The sequence below is a fragment of the Anopheles marshallii genome, chromosome 2 (genome assembly GCF_943734725.1).
Source record: "Anopheles marshallii chromosome 2, idAnoMarsDA_429_01, whole genome shotgun sequence".
Lineage (NCBI taxonomy): Eukaryota > Metazoa > Arthropoda > Insecta > Diptera > Culicidae > Anopheles > Anopheles marshallii.
The window spans coordinates 30,229,360-30,243,452 of record NC_071326.1 but is presented as its reverse complement, the minus strand read 5'-3'; the positions used below and the strand labels follow the sequence as shown (position 1 = coordinate 30,243,452).

The following is a 14,093-nucleotide window of genomic DNA, read 5'->3' as shown; positions in this document are numbered from 1 at the left end:
TACTCCACTGGCATTAACTCCCCTTGCAGACGAGTCACTCGGTGCGGCTTTGTCACCTCGGGACCCACGGTTGGTTCATAATTCATGTGCCTACTCGTTTCACCGATGTGACCACACAGCACCATCGGATCTTAGTGATGTCCAGGGAAAGAAGTTTCGCTCACTGCCCTCACTGTTTGCGTATGTGATTAATTAACTCCGGTGCGTACAAATGTTATTCGTTTGCAGTGACCATCCAACGTACGATCGGGCGTGATTGATTTGCTTGTTTTTTTTTTTTGCTTATCAACCGGCTCTAGCACGTTACCGAATGGTTGGAAAACACGTAAAATTGCCACCAAGCATCCACGCACCTGAGCACTGTAATGGATGTGAATTGCGTATCGTGGGTGATAACAATGTGCATATATCGGCGGATCACAACACATCGTCCCTTCGGGCGAGTTAATGGGAAAATGTGGTCTCCTGTAGGGTTCAATCGATAGTGACTGTGTGTGTGTGTGCGCCATGTGTTGATAAAAGAGGTGGGAATTCGATTAGCATTCACTCTAATTTTCCATGCAATGAGCAAACAATCGTTATGGGAAAGCAACTATGGTGGTTATTATACCATGGTGGGGAAAAAAGGCGAAAAGCTTGTTTCGCTTAAACTGCGACGTAAAAACTAGAGCTAGAGAAACAAAATTAAAGCGGGAGCGTTTACATTGAATTATATTATCATAGTATTCAATAATGCTACAAAACTGTCTAAATGAAATCCCTTACAGCAATGCTTTTATCAATGATCAGTTAATAGTAAATTTTAATATAAAATATTTTAAACGAGAAAAATATCTTGCTGAGTGAAAATTTAGTAGATGCCCAGTTAAGTAATGTTGATTTGATTATTTGATCTGTTTTTGAAACATATTGAGACTTATGGCAATTTTGTCAGAAATATTGAATCGCACATTCTTATGATGGTTTTGAGCTACCTTTATCTATTGAAGCTTTGCATGTATCAAGCCATTTTTCAATGTTCTCATTTTACTGGAACTAATAGTCAGTTAAACCATGTGTCAAGAAAGAAACATATGAATGTCAGATATTGATTATTGGATATTTAATGTATTTCGGATATGTTGTCTAGAAAATGATGTAATACGGGTGGATATTCTAGATATAACTAAAATTTAGGTTTTTACCAGTAAAGTATAAAAAATGAGGGTTGTCATATAACATTTTCTTATGCTACTACGATTGGTTCGTTTTCATAGCATTTTCCACTAACTCTCATTTAACTTCAATAACTCATAGTACCGATTCATACCGACCTGGTCCAACCAGTTCATGGTCCTCGAACGCCTTCGTGACACGTCGCTAGATCTGTTGATAACTTCCAAATAACCATTTTTAAAGTGTTGAAACCACTCCTGACATTATGTTTCTTCGAAGGAAGCATTTCTGTGCTCGTTTACCAGCTGCTGTTAAGCATAGGTACGATATCTTAAGGCTCACTTGAAACTGACGATTGTTAGAGGCAATATCACACAAATATAGACACCCATCAGTATATGATGCAATATACAAATACCAAGTGTTTTAATGCAGTTGCTATACAACTCACCTAGCTTTAAGAAGGTTTAAAATTGCCTTAATTTGCAAATTACAACTAACATGACATGCTTTGTAAGTGGACCAGTCTTCTACTTTCCGTTGCAAAGAACGAGTTGGTTGCTTAAGTGAATTAAATTCCGTTTTAATTAGTATCCTTTTTCCATACATCACACATTTTCTTCGGAGCGAAAACTTTATTAATATGGCAAAGCGATTCAATCTGCAAACATCAAACAAAGGAATAAAATAGCTAAATGAAGATACCATTTTTCTCGCAAGCATCAGATGCCGTCCCGCTAGATTCGAATTTCTTCGCGGTGGTTGAATGATCTTGAGAGCGGTATATTTCCCCAGTGCGGCAATGGATCCCAATCTCATTACCTCGCTAAATCAAATATTTCCAACATCAAATACGAAATGCACCTTCCTTTTTCCGTAGGAGGTTAAACAGATCGTTACGCATTGAAGTGTAAAACCCAAAATTACCCTAAATCAACTCGACCCCGCAAGCAGATCTTCTATTTGTCCGACAGTCCTTTTGCTTTCTCGGCTGTTTCCTTCATCCCGTTCGCGATCCTGCGATGCGATGCGGTGTTTCAGCTGCTTCCCGATCGCATGAAACCCCGTTACGTGGCACGTGGCACTGAGTGCGTGGGTTACGGCAACATGTGATGGGTCAAAGTTTTAATTACCTACGAGGGGGCACGCTCGCAAGATGAATAAAAGCTGCTTTTCGTTTCAGTGCCTTTTTCCTCCCATGTGCTTTCGCACACGTAAACTCTCGATTCCCTTTTCTGGTTCGTTGATTACAGGCGTCTTTTTCGACGTGAATCGAACGATCCCTTTGTGCGGAACCCTTTGCACGGTGCCGTGACCCTGATCGCGTCAGCACCGTGGCTAACGCTCAGCAAACCGTTTGGTTGGAAAAGTTTCACCCCAAAAACCATACCGCTTCTGCGTATTGGTGCGGCAAACTTTTTGCTCCAAACTCCAAAGCGATTGGTTTTGTCGCTCGAACTTTTTCCTTCCCTGTTCGGTTTTGTAGCGGGGTTTTGGTACATGATTTTTTTTTTTTGGCCGTCCCAAAAGCTGTGCAACCAGCTCGCGCGCGCTAATGGATGTTTGATCGAGCATATGACGGAAGAAAAACGAAAGTGTCACTAGCGAACAGTGCCATGGAAGGCTGGACCTGAGTGTTAGGGCGAGTTCCAGGCGCTTGATTGAGGAGTAATCGCACCGTGAAAGAAGCGTCCGGAAAAGGATGCTATGGATGTAAAATCAATTTCGTGCCCGACCCGGCAGGGATTTACACGCTTCATGTTCTCTCTGTGTTTGTGTGTGCTGCACAGGACATAGGCAGCCCCGAGTCGCATGACTTTGTTTGAGTGTGCCAAAATCAGATTCGATTAAATTTCCCAACGGTACTACCAAACAAATGGTGTGCCTTTATTTTTGGAATCCATTAGCTTTGGTTAGCAGTTTTAGATTGTTTTGTTTGGTACCGCTTGCTTGCCACGGTCTAGGTGATAATTTGCGCAGCAATGGTTTGTTATGCTCCTGCCACCGATTGGTGTGCAGCAACAGTACCACTTAGACATTCATTTATGAATATTAGATTAATCACCATTCATTGTGCGCGAGCAATAACGCGACACAAACCGTCTCTTTCGAAACGCAAAGCGAAGTTCGCATTTGAAGTGAATGTGTCAAACGTTTCGATACGAAGTTCGGTCAACAAGGTCGCAAATGTTGCAGCTAAGGAGGTACAGAAGCACAAACTTTCTGTTCGGCTGTCCGGATGTCGTTTCTTTTCCGACTGACTGGTAGGTAAAATCGGACCAAAACCACACCGCAAGAGGGAAGAAAAGTTTCTGTTTTTCCCCATTTTCCGGATCCCAACAGCACCGGATGTCAAAAGGCAACGATCGACTTTCGAACCAAACCACCAAAAGAACATGAAGTGCATCGGTACGACTTTAAAGCAGCTTTCACGAGCAACATTTGGTGGTCAGCAGCAAATCGTCTTGGGTTTGGGGGGGACCATGGAGGATTGTTTGTTTGGTGTGTTGTTTTTGCTCTGTTCGTGTTCCATATCAAGCATGTGATTTATTTTTACCAGTTCACACATGCAAGGTTGGTAGGATGTCCGTTTCAGCTGTCAAAAAATGGCTGCCCAGACTCGCCAAATGCACTACCCACAGAGACTCGTTCCCAAAATGTACACACTATCTGCATGTTTCGTTACTGGACCGGTTTCACATATGACCCGATCAATACAGACGAAAATAACGACCAGTAGAAATTTGTAGAGAATAAGGCGAAGACAACAGTCCCAGTGCTGGTGTATGTTGCAGTGTCCGCCAGGCTACTTTTAAAAGATGTGGTGCTGGTTTTGTTGCTAGAAGAATCCTTTTCCAACAACAAGAAGTAAAGTGGAAGGATTGAAAAATATCCTCATTCGTTGTGATTGATTCCATCTCATGAATAATATGTATATTTGATATGAACCATTTCTGGATTTGTATTGTAGGTGAGACTCTTTTTGAAGTTTTGCTTCATTGATATTCCCTTTTCATGCGTATCCTGTAAAACAACAGATGAAAGAAAATGAGCGAATGTGGCTCGCTGATGATGTGGTGAGCTTCACATTTCATCACCTGAAGGTGTTATTTATTCGCTGCGAGCATCAGAGCGGAGTTGTGGTTTAGAGCAATTTATTAGCGACTTAATAGACACCGTGAACGCAACCTTCAATCATCGTTATCACGCCAAAATTACACACGCGATCGGTTACACAATCACCAAATTTAACCGGAAATATTATTTACCGGTAACAAGGCACAATTAAAGGTGATTTTAACCGATACACCCTGGTGAACGATTCCTCCAGACGCGTGCATTGCGTCATCATCGACGTCTTTTCCAAGAAACATCGATTTGTCGTCATAAGCTGCCAACGTCTATCGTCGTAGCTCACGTGGCCTAGACAACGCGCACGCAGGAAGCTGAGAAAAGCTTCGATCATATGTCACTACCGGTAGCGGGTACCGAGCCTGACTTTGTACCGAAAACCCATCACGTTACCTGTCGGTGGCAGGAGAAGTGGCATGACTCACGTTTCATCACGATTGGCTTTTATTCTTCGAAATCTCGCCAACAGCATGGCAAACAGACATCCGGTGGAATCGGTTTGCGTGGGTAGTGAGAGAGGGTTTTTTTTGGTCTTTGTGTTCTATCTTTCGTTTCCGTTTGAAGGTACATTGGAATATGTAAATTCCGTTAACCGATGGAGACGCCTGGTGATTTTCTCGTGTGCCCGAGGAGATGAATAAAAAATCACATTCAATTGGAAATCAAATTGTGATTGTAAAGCTGCATGCGATAGTCTTTGGATGTGAAAGCCTTGGAGTGTTTGCAATAAATATTTGTTATGTGTTGGTGGGGTAGTTTAATTTCAATTAACATTGGCCAATGCTTTATTCCTGCTCGAGTAATAAAAATAGTTTTCCTAGACTTACTTGAACAGCTAAGAGCACAGAATAACTAAACCAATTTCATTGCATTCTTCATATTAAGCGTTCATTTATACAGTTTTGCTTCACACTTATCGCGCGTGGAATAATTAGTTGTTTTATAGGAATAGAGTTCCTTATTGAAGTTTTCATTAAATCATGTGACTTTTCCTTAGGTAGATAGTTTAAACAAATGCCACGTTTCATGGATTTAATTAACATTTATTTTGTTGAACCTATGTCATATTATTTACATTCAACACAGACACTTATAGCGATTAGAGCTAGGTTTACACCTTCACATTTGTTAACCCCCATTAATCTTGCCTTAATTTGAATTATCCCATCATACCAGACCTATCTCGGTAAGCTTACATCAGAAAACAGCGCTTATACGGCCAACATAGTGTTGTTTCATTTTTCGCTGGCATGAGCTTTGTTTAGTTGTGGTTGTGTAAGAATTGAATTAAATGAAACATCCATAATTGAGGTTTAATTGAGACGGATGATTTTAATACCACTTGGAAGCACAGTTTTGCTTCCGTCCCTGTGCATAACGGCGCAAGCGAAGGGCACTGTGGCAACATGAAGAAAGCATTGCCAATGATGAAAGAATCCGATTACGTTTTCGTTATGGCCACATAATGAATGTTAGTCGCTTCTTATAAGACAAACTAAACGATGTGACACGTGGGGGCTGCAGAGTGATTGAGCTTTCGGTCGACTTTCTCGGATGGAAAGTCGGATTGTCGTTACAGTAACGATGATGTTTTCAGAGACCATGATAACGATGCTGATGTTCCGTGATTAAGTTAATAGGTGATATTTCATTGAACGAAACTATTGAAGGTAAATTGTATGCTTGATTCGACATTTGTAAAGCATCTATCACATGGTTTAGATTACAAACCTTTGTTTCTCCGATTATGTTTACATTGTTTCGCAACTTATTATTGTGCTAATAACGCATTGATGTAGAAATAAATGCACTAGAAACCCGAAAATATTCTTTTCTATAAAGAAACCCATATTTTATATAAATAATTTACATTACCACGAAAGTCTCGACAGTAATCGATTCTGCCTCCACTATACCAATGAAGCACTACCCCAAAAGCTTCTCGATACTTATGGAAAGTCTACCAAATCCCCTTCCCGAATGATCCCGGATCGCAAGCGAAGATAATCGCTCAAGAACAATACTTCATCACAGCAACGCAAAATGGGGCGGATTGCATCTTGAACGATACATCTTAGCCAAGCTGGCTTTGAGCTGGTCGGAAGTGCTGCAATCCCTTGAAAGGGTACACCCAGACCGAGGGCCAATCAATAAAGGTAGACCAGCACCAGACAGCCATATCCTTCTTCGTTATGGCAAGCCAAGGGGTCCAAAGTCTATCTCGGTTTCGTTTTCGGGTCCGTAACGCTATCGAAAAGGAATTATACACACATACCTTCGCATACCATCCATCAATTGACCCGTCTTCAAAACCATCCGCTGCAGTGCTCGACCAAAATCGGACACTTAATGGATGTTTGGAACGAAATTGAATCGCTCAGGCCATAGCATTACATCGATCGTAGCGATGAAGGTATGATTTTTTTGTTTGGTATCGCTTCATCTTTGCCGCTCTCGATGCTGAGTGAAGTGGTGTCGGTTGCTGACGTGGAAGGGGTGAGCATGATAGGTAGCTATCAATATTTCTGTTATTACTTTATCCTTCCGAGCGTGACTGTACGCCGCGTGATGGCAGTGATTGTAGAATTCCACCTGTAGGGAGAACTTTCACTGCTCGAGAAGTTCCGATAAGTGTGGAAGTTGTGAAAGATACGCTTGAAACTTCATCGGAACTATTATTCATACCGCTGCGTTCGATGAAGCAACGATCGAATCGTACTCTGGGGTTTGGTGGTGGCTTAAAGGGAGAAAAATTCAATCTCAATTGTACTTGCCTCCAACTTGTATTCTACGATTGACTCTTCAGAAATGTGGAATCGACCGAGAATTTGCTGTGAATTTTAAGCCTTCGAATAAAACCGCTTTTGTACGTGTGTGTACCATCTGCTAGATCAGACTCTCGGTTAAAGACACACAATCCAACAACACCCAGCAGCAGGACACGATGACATAGCATGTACATGCCAGAATGGGCAGATAATTTTCATTCGCCCTCCGCCATACCCATCCCCTTCTGTGATGCGGATGCTTCCCGGTATGGTTTCGGTTTCGCATTCTTGGCGCGGCCAGTAGGTCGTTGCACTGTACAGCCACAGCAATCGAGGTCATTCGGGTGCCATGGTTTAGCTTATTGCGGTAATCCGGAACCCTTCCCTGTCGCGCTGGGCAGCAACTCAATTTCCATTCGCTTTTGTCGGGAGCATAATAAAAACCAGCACTAAAACTGACTTCACTCTTGATCGTTCGCTCGCAAGAGTGCACCACTGTCCGATAAGACAAGCAGCTTTAAAAACGTGTAAAACCTGTCAGAGGCCCCATTATCGATTGGACGCATAAATACGGTGAAAATCGGTTGGTTGTGATGAAGTAAACGCGACGGTGCGGGTAAACTGGGATTCGCTCATCCGAATGGCCTCATGGTAGGAGAGTTATGGGAGTTTGTTTTTTGGTTGTTTGCATTTATCGTTCCACTGACACCATTTTGGGGTACGTATGTTATTTTGGCTACGTTTCAACGAATGATTGCCAAATGTGACGGACAGTATACATCATGTGGGGAAAAAGTGCCAGTTTAACATGTTTTGTATACTTCGCTTGTGTTTGTTTGAGTTCGCTAATGAAAGACACTCAGCAGCGACACAAAAAGTACTTTACACACGGTTACTACGCAGCTGAACATTCTTGTGTCTAAAGGATTGCATACTTTAGGGCTGTTTCATCTTGAGAGCAATCAGAATGGCATACTTGGCACATCTCGTTCTACCTGTTCGCAGCTCGTTGATGAAGAGGGTCATACACGTTGGGTATTATACTAGATAAACAAATCGAACATATCTCTGCGAATGGTTAGCTTCATCGTTTTGCTGAGCTAAACACACCAGCCTTGAACACTGAAACGTATGCGTGTGAAAGTTCGGAGGCATATTGACTGTTTGTTTTAAGGATTATTCATTCCCTGCAGGTAGTAACGCATGGTAGTATTTACATTACAAACTAACTACCTAAGGCACTTCATCCGAAAACGAATCTCTACGTTCTCCCTACAAAGCACAAATTGTGTCGACTCAGCTCAACTCGCATGTAACGGAATTGTGTACTGGCTGCGAGAAACGAGAAACTAGCAGACAGGAAAAGCGTGTCCATCCTGTCCTGTGCATAAGGCTTGCGTAAGGGAACACAAAAGGCACATTGTCCATGTGCTGCTTAACCTTTACGGAGCTACACCCGAACCTGCCAGCTGTTATCATTTCCGATTCTCCAACCACCCTACGATCTGTTTGTTCTCCGTCTTCCTTCGATAATTTTCACCCCACTCAGCTGCGCAGTGCCGCATGCTGTTGCTTCACCGATCCTGTTGAGAAAATCGATCGGTGAAGAGTAAACATTGCACTTTATGCATTTAGAAGCGAAACATTCGCTTTCACGTTCACATTCGAGGGCACAAAGAACACGCGTCCATGCCGGAGCAGTATGGCCCGACTGAGCATAAAGAAGCTTTTGTACGTTCCTTTGGCGTGACGTTCGATCGGTGGAGAATGTTACCACAGTGATATTGAAATCAGCATCGATTAAAAAAAAAGCGGTGTATATGAAACATCGAGAAAACGACGCAATTATCCGAACACCCCAATACCAGCAGCGACCTCCGAGTAGGGCAACAACTTCATCACCATAGCAGCAAGGTGAATTGTGCCGGAAAATTGGCTCAAACATGGATTTAAGCGTTTGCTCACACTTTACCCAAACGTAATGTGTCATCCGAACATTGGAGGGCACGGAAAAAAGGGAACATAACAGGAAACAGCAGATGACAGCTATGTGCGGAACGGCCGAAAAATAAAGATATAATGACTTTGGAATAGCCCGTCTGCCCGATGTATCTTGAGTAGGGGAGTCTTTCGCAGAAACCGAACTTATTCCAGGTCAGGTCGTTCAAGGAAAAAGTAATAACGATTAAAGTTTAGCTAAAGAAGAACGAACTTGAGTTTTTTACAAGTGCTTTAAAAGAGGGGGAAAAAAGCTTGAAGTGCTTTCTAGCCTAGCCTTTTGATTAGCTAAGGCTTCGGATTAATAATTTTTTGTTTGATTCTGATTATTTGTTTTATTGTTCAATTCACATTTCGTTCGCAGATATTGGTATTACACACGTTTCTGAAGAGTCTCGTTGCATAACGCTAAGCACTTACTCAAAGAGAATGACAATTTCTTTGCTGAACATGTGTACAGCCTACAAGCAGCCGTCCTTTTCTCAAGAAATTCTTTTTAAAACTGTAGATAAAAGCATTTTCTCATTCATTCGATTACTTTGATCAAATAGTAAAGTATGGCCATATTTAATGAAGATAATTTGGGTCATATCTTGAAAGGTTCATTTATCGATTTGCTGCCAAACCGCACCACCGTTAATAGTCATTAGCGATTGATTAAACGATTCTCCATTTAATTGGCGCTTCCGGGGTAGCGTATCTCATAAATATATCTCATGTCACCTCCATCCCAATATCTACCTGACCCTGACCCTGATGTGTCGACCATTTCCCCGCAGATAGCCCACTGTGCTAAATGTGCCTGATCCTCCGAGCCGCATCCGTTTTTGTGCGCATCGAACCGTAACTAACCTGCCACTAATCACATCCGGGACCGTCGGGTTGCAGTTGCAACAGTTACCTGCAACGAAACCCATACCTTACTGCAGTTAATTACACCCGAGTAATCGAAACGATTACCGGCGAGGCGGATTTGAATCTTGCAAGCCGTTTGCGACTGATTTCGACTGAAATCGATTTGACGTAAGCCAACCGTATCCCGTTCCGGGTTCCGAAGCCATGGCAGCCCAACATCCCTTCGAGCGCCTTCGACAAAAGCTACGGGATTTTCGCAATTGTTTGCTGCCATCTGTCTGCTCGTGACAGCAACGCAGCATTGGCGTGCCATTGGTGGTAGTTAATGAGAAAGACAAAGTTTCACTTCACCCTTTTACGCACGTCATTGCTTCCCTTCTGGGTGGGATGAAAGTTTTCCATCCCTCCTTTTCCACTACCCCGCCGCTTAGACCGAAAGCATGTTCCCGGCTGATTACGGCTAGGCATGAAAATGTTTGAAATGGCTGCCAGAATCGTGCGATCGTTTCTTTTTTTGTTGTTTAGTTATAATACCAAGCGTGCGTGAGTTAGGTATCGTGAACAACCCATACTAGTCACCCGATGTTGACAGCTTTATCGAAACAAGGTGTGGAGGTGGTAGTCTTATGATGTTTTTTTTTTTCCTTTACTTCTCTTAAATGAGTTCGATAGTCGAGAAAAGTTCGTTGGAAAAACATACGTAATACTTCAACTAGAGTTTTGCGCACGGTTTTACCACGTGCATACGCAAAACTTGTCTAATTGAACATTTCACCAAGCATGTTAGGAATAACGCCTAACAGTATGCAATGTGTAGGTTGCGATGCCTTAAACACACATGGATTACTTTGGGTGTAGTGACAACGTGCAAGCTTTGTGATTAACGAAAATATTTCGGCAAATGATTAAATGATCCTAACTTATAACAAACTGCAAGTGTTATATCACCATCTATGTTTGTTCGTCTGCTACAAGCGTTACTGAAATGTTGAGATTCATGGTGTGATGTACGTGCTGGCACTGACTAGTGAAAACAAACTGTGTTTGATCGAAAAGAATGTGAAAACGACATTACAAACATGCTCTATGTACCGTTCAGAACATTAACAGCGTGCTGGCATGATACAGTGAATTGGTGCCGTAAGTAAACAACCATGTTAAAGTGATTCCGACCATAAATTGTTCCCCGTGGAGCGTAAAACGAGTGTCTCCGTGCAGTGGCAACACAAGGCCACCCAGAGCAACCGCGTTGCAACCGTTCACGACAACTCGGTTGGTCCATTTCCCCACCCATCGGCCATCTCCGCGGTCACCGTCCGGGGGAAAAAAGAACGAAAACACCAAAAACCGGTCTCTAACAGTTCCGTCCCGTTCCTGCTGTGCGGTTCGATAATGAGCCAATGCACGTTTGCTGTAATGGGTGGCAACCGTGGCCGGCTGCTAGGGGGTGATGTGTAACGGTCGCGCGGGCGCGCGTCTCAGAAACGCTACACGTTCGGATGGACAATGTTGTGCTTCAATCTGAAGATAGCGACCATCTTCCGCACGTACCGGGACTCGGATCCGGTCCGCGATCGGAGCCAAAGTTTGTTCACACCGCCACCGCGAGCGCCGCATCGGGATATCGGTGCACTGCGGGTGCTGCAGCGTCGTGCGTCAAGCGTAATGTAAGTTAAATGGTTGCTAACAATTTATCCGGAACTCGTTACCTTTTCGATGGATATAAACTATATGCTTTAACTCGCGTGGAAACACATTGTTGGCCGGGAAAGGGTGGAGATTTTATCCGAGTCGTCTGGTTCTACGTCTGCGCTAGTTCTTACGTAGGGTTGTCCGATAATAGCACGGTTAGGTACAAGTTTCCCGCATTGATAACATCGATCAAACCCACCAAACGCATTCATTATTCAAATCGCACCACTAGCTGCTTAACATAACTTTTTTGATGCGATTCTTTTGTGTGTCAGCGCAGGATCTGTGATAAAAGTGAAACAGAAGGTACATTAACTACACGCGGTTACCGCCTCCGTACACCGTATGGTGTGCCGTAAGCTTTCAGACACGGAAACATTAGGTGTCCATACCCGGTTCCCCTTTTACCGGCACAAGCTGTCCTATTTTTGCCGGAACGCTTACATGAAACCTCAATATACACGACCAGCTTTATCTGCCAACCGCTAGCGATTGTTGGTCCAGCTATTCGAACCATTAAAATAAAGACGAGCAAAGTTGTTACGGAGAGTTGTTTGTTTTACGTCATGAGCATCATCAACCCGAACAGTCCCAACAGCTCATGTACGCCGCGAATGGTGGAGTTGGGTAAGAAGTTTAGCGAAATGCTATTGTTGATACGGTTATGTCCAGCCAAAGACGACCAAAGTTTATTTCCGTTTCCTTGCATGGCTATTGGTGGTTGGCACAAACTTTTATCTTACAGTACGTGTACTACCAAAGGCACGTAGTTGATTGACATTCTCATCTACATGCGATAGAGCAGTTAAACAATGAATGAGTTCAATCACAAAAATAAAACGATCTTTCCCATGCTTTTCCCAAGCGCAACGCAACCAACTGCACAGTCCTGTAGCGCTTGTAACTTCAAACACTCTACCAAGCATCATCGCAACCCTTTGATTCATCTTGCTTAGTGAGGTGAACGTAAGCCTTTCCGTTGCAATTTAAGCATTCAAAACAAGATTCATAACCAGCCGTACGCCTTCTAACTTGCCGAACATCACAAACACACCACCAGCATCAAAGCGTACGTACGCAACCCGCCCCAAAAAGGCTCAAGCTAGAACCGAAACCTTTTCGAAGCCCATACTCACAAAGAGGTCACGCGCACCACCCCGAAAAGACCCCGAAAGTATATTATTGTTTCGTTTTTTCGTGTTTGTGTTCGTTTACGTTGGTAGATAAACACACGGCGTTTTGGTGTTTGGCATTGGTCCGGGTTTGAGCTGTTATTACAATTGCAAGCAAAACTTTCATATCGTATCTTAAGGTACAGTTGATACCAGAAGGTACCGATTGTTGGTATGAGCAGTATGAAATATTTTATGTGAGTCAAACATTCGCTATCGTTATCTAAATGTTGTGTTTATTAAATTTTATAAGCTTTATTGAATTTGGGTCGGCTCGGTGGCATGATGGTAACGGCGCCGGTGTTCACACGAACGCACCGGACCAAAATCCCATCCGGATCAATCCCCCGTAGCGAGGATTGACTTTCCAGCTACATAGTTAAATAAGTCTATTAAGCCAGAAATAGAAGATATAACCTAGTAGGTCTTTACGCCAAGAAGAGAATAATGTATTTTGTGCTTTTTAACTAGCAAAAATGATGATTAGCAGTCAGCTTTAGATGCGATGTTTATTTTTACTTTAATTTTTTTATTATTGCTGTTTTACTACTGTTTATTTTTCTGAGCATTTTTAATCAAATTTAAAAAAAATTGTTCATTCAAAAAACACAGTAAGCACATCGGGTTAAAAACACAACACTGTGCTGTTTAAAGCCTTTTTGTGCTTGGATTGCATACCTTAAGGGGCAACCGGCCAAGAAGTACCCATTGCGCCGAGCAACAAATAGGTTACTTTTTGCAGCAAAAGAAGAATGCTACAACGACGGGAGGCCACGATGTCACGTAGATTGCATAGTCTGAGGCGAAAAGATACCCAACATAAAAATGCTATGCAATGTGCTTGACAAGAAAGCTTATTTGTCTGCTTCCCGTAAGACAAGCACCTTTATTTTTCATTTCGCTTTCCTGGTTGGTGTTTCATTAAAGCTTATTCATGATTATAATAACAATACAAATTGTTAACAACTCTCGCCCGTTATCATTCGAATGCACTCCTAAAATTAATCATTAAAACGATCGAAAAAGGGAAAATGGGCGCAAATCAAGATTAGCCCAAAATTAGGTCCAGCTCAACCATTAAACCGGCGCTTGTACGGAATTTCTTGCGCCATATTAATGCCGTTAAACTGCAAATGAAATAACACCCGCCAAGCGAAACCCGTCCGACCGGAGCAGAAGTATCTGTCCGGAAGCAGTCCGGATCTTGCAACACAAAATCTGCCGCATAGCACAATTTTATTTCATTCATTCCAGCCAAAATGGTTCCTTTCGGCTGAAGGTTTCCTCGTTTCTGTCGCTTTGCCGGTGTCGTTTCCCTTTC

General features: G+C 42.7%; 1 protein-coding gene across 1 annotated transcript in view; it reads left to right on the top strand.

Moving 5' to 3' along the window:
* Positions 1 to 14,093, top strand: part of LOC128706758 (GTPase-activating Rap/Ran-GAP domain-like protein 3) — a 57,945-nt gene that overhangs the window by 24,506 nt on the left and 19,346 nt on the right. The window lies entirely within an intron of this gene.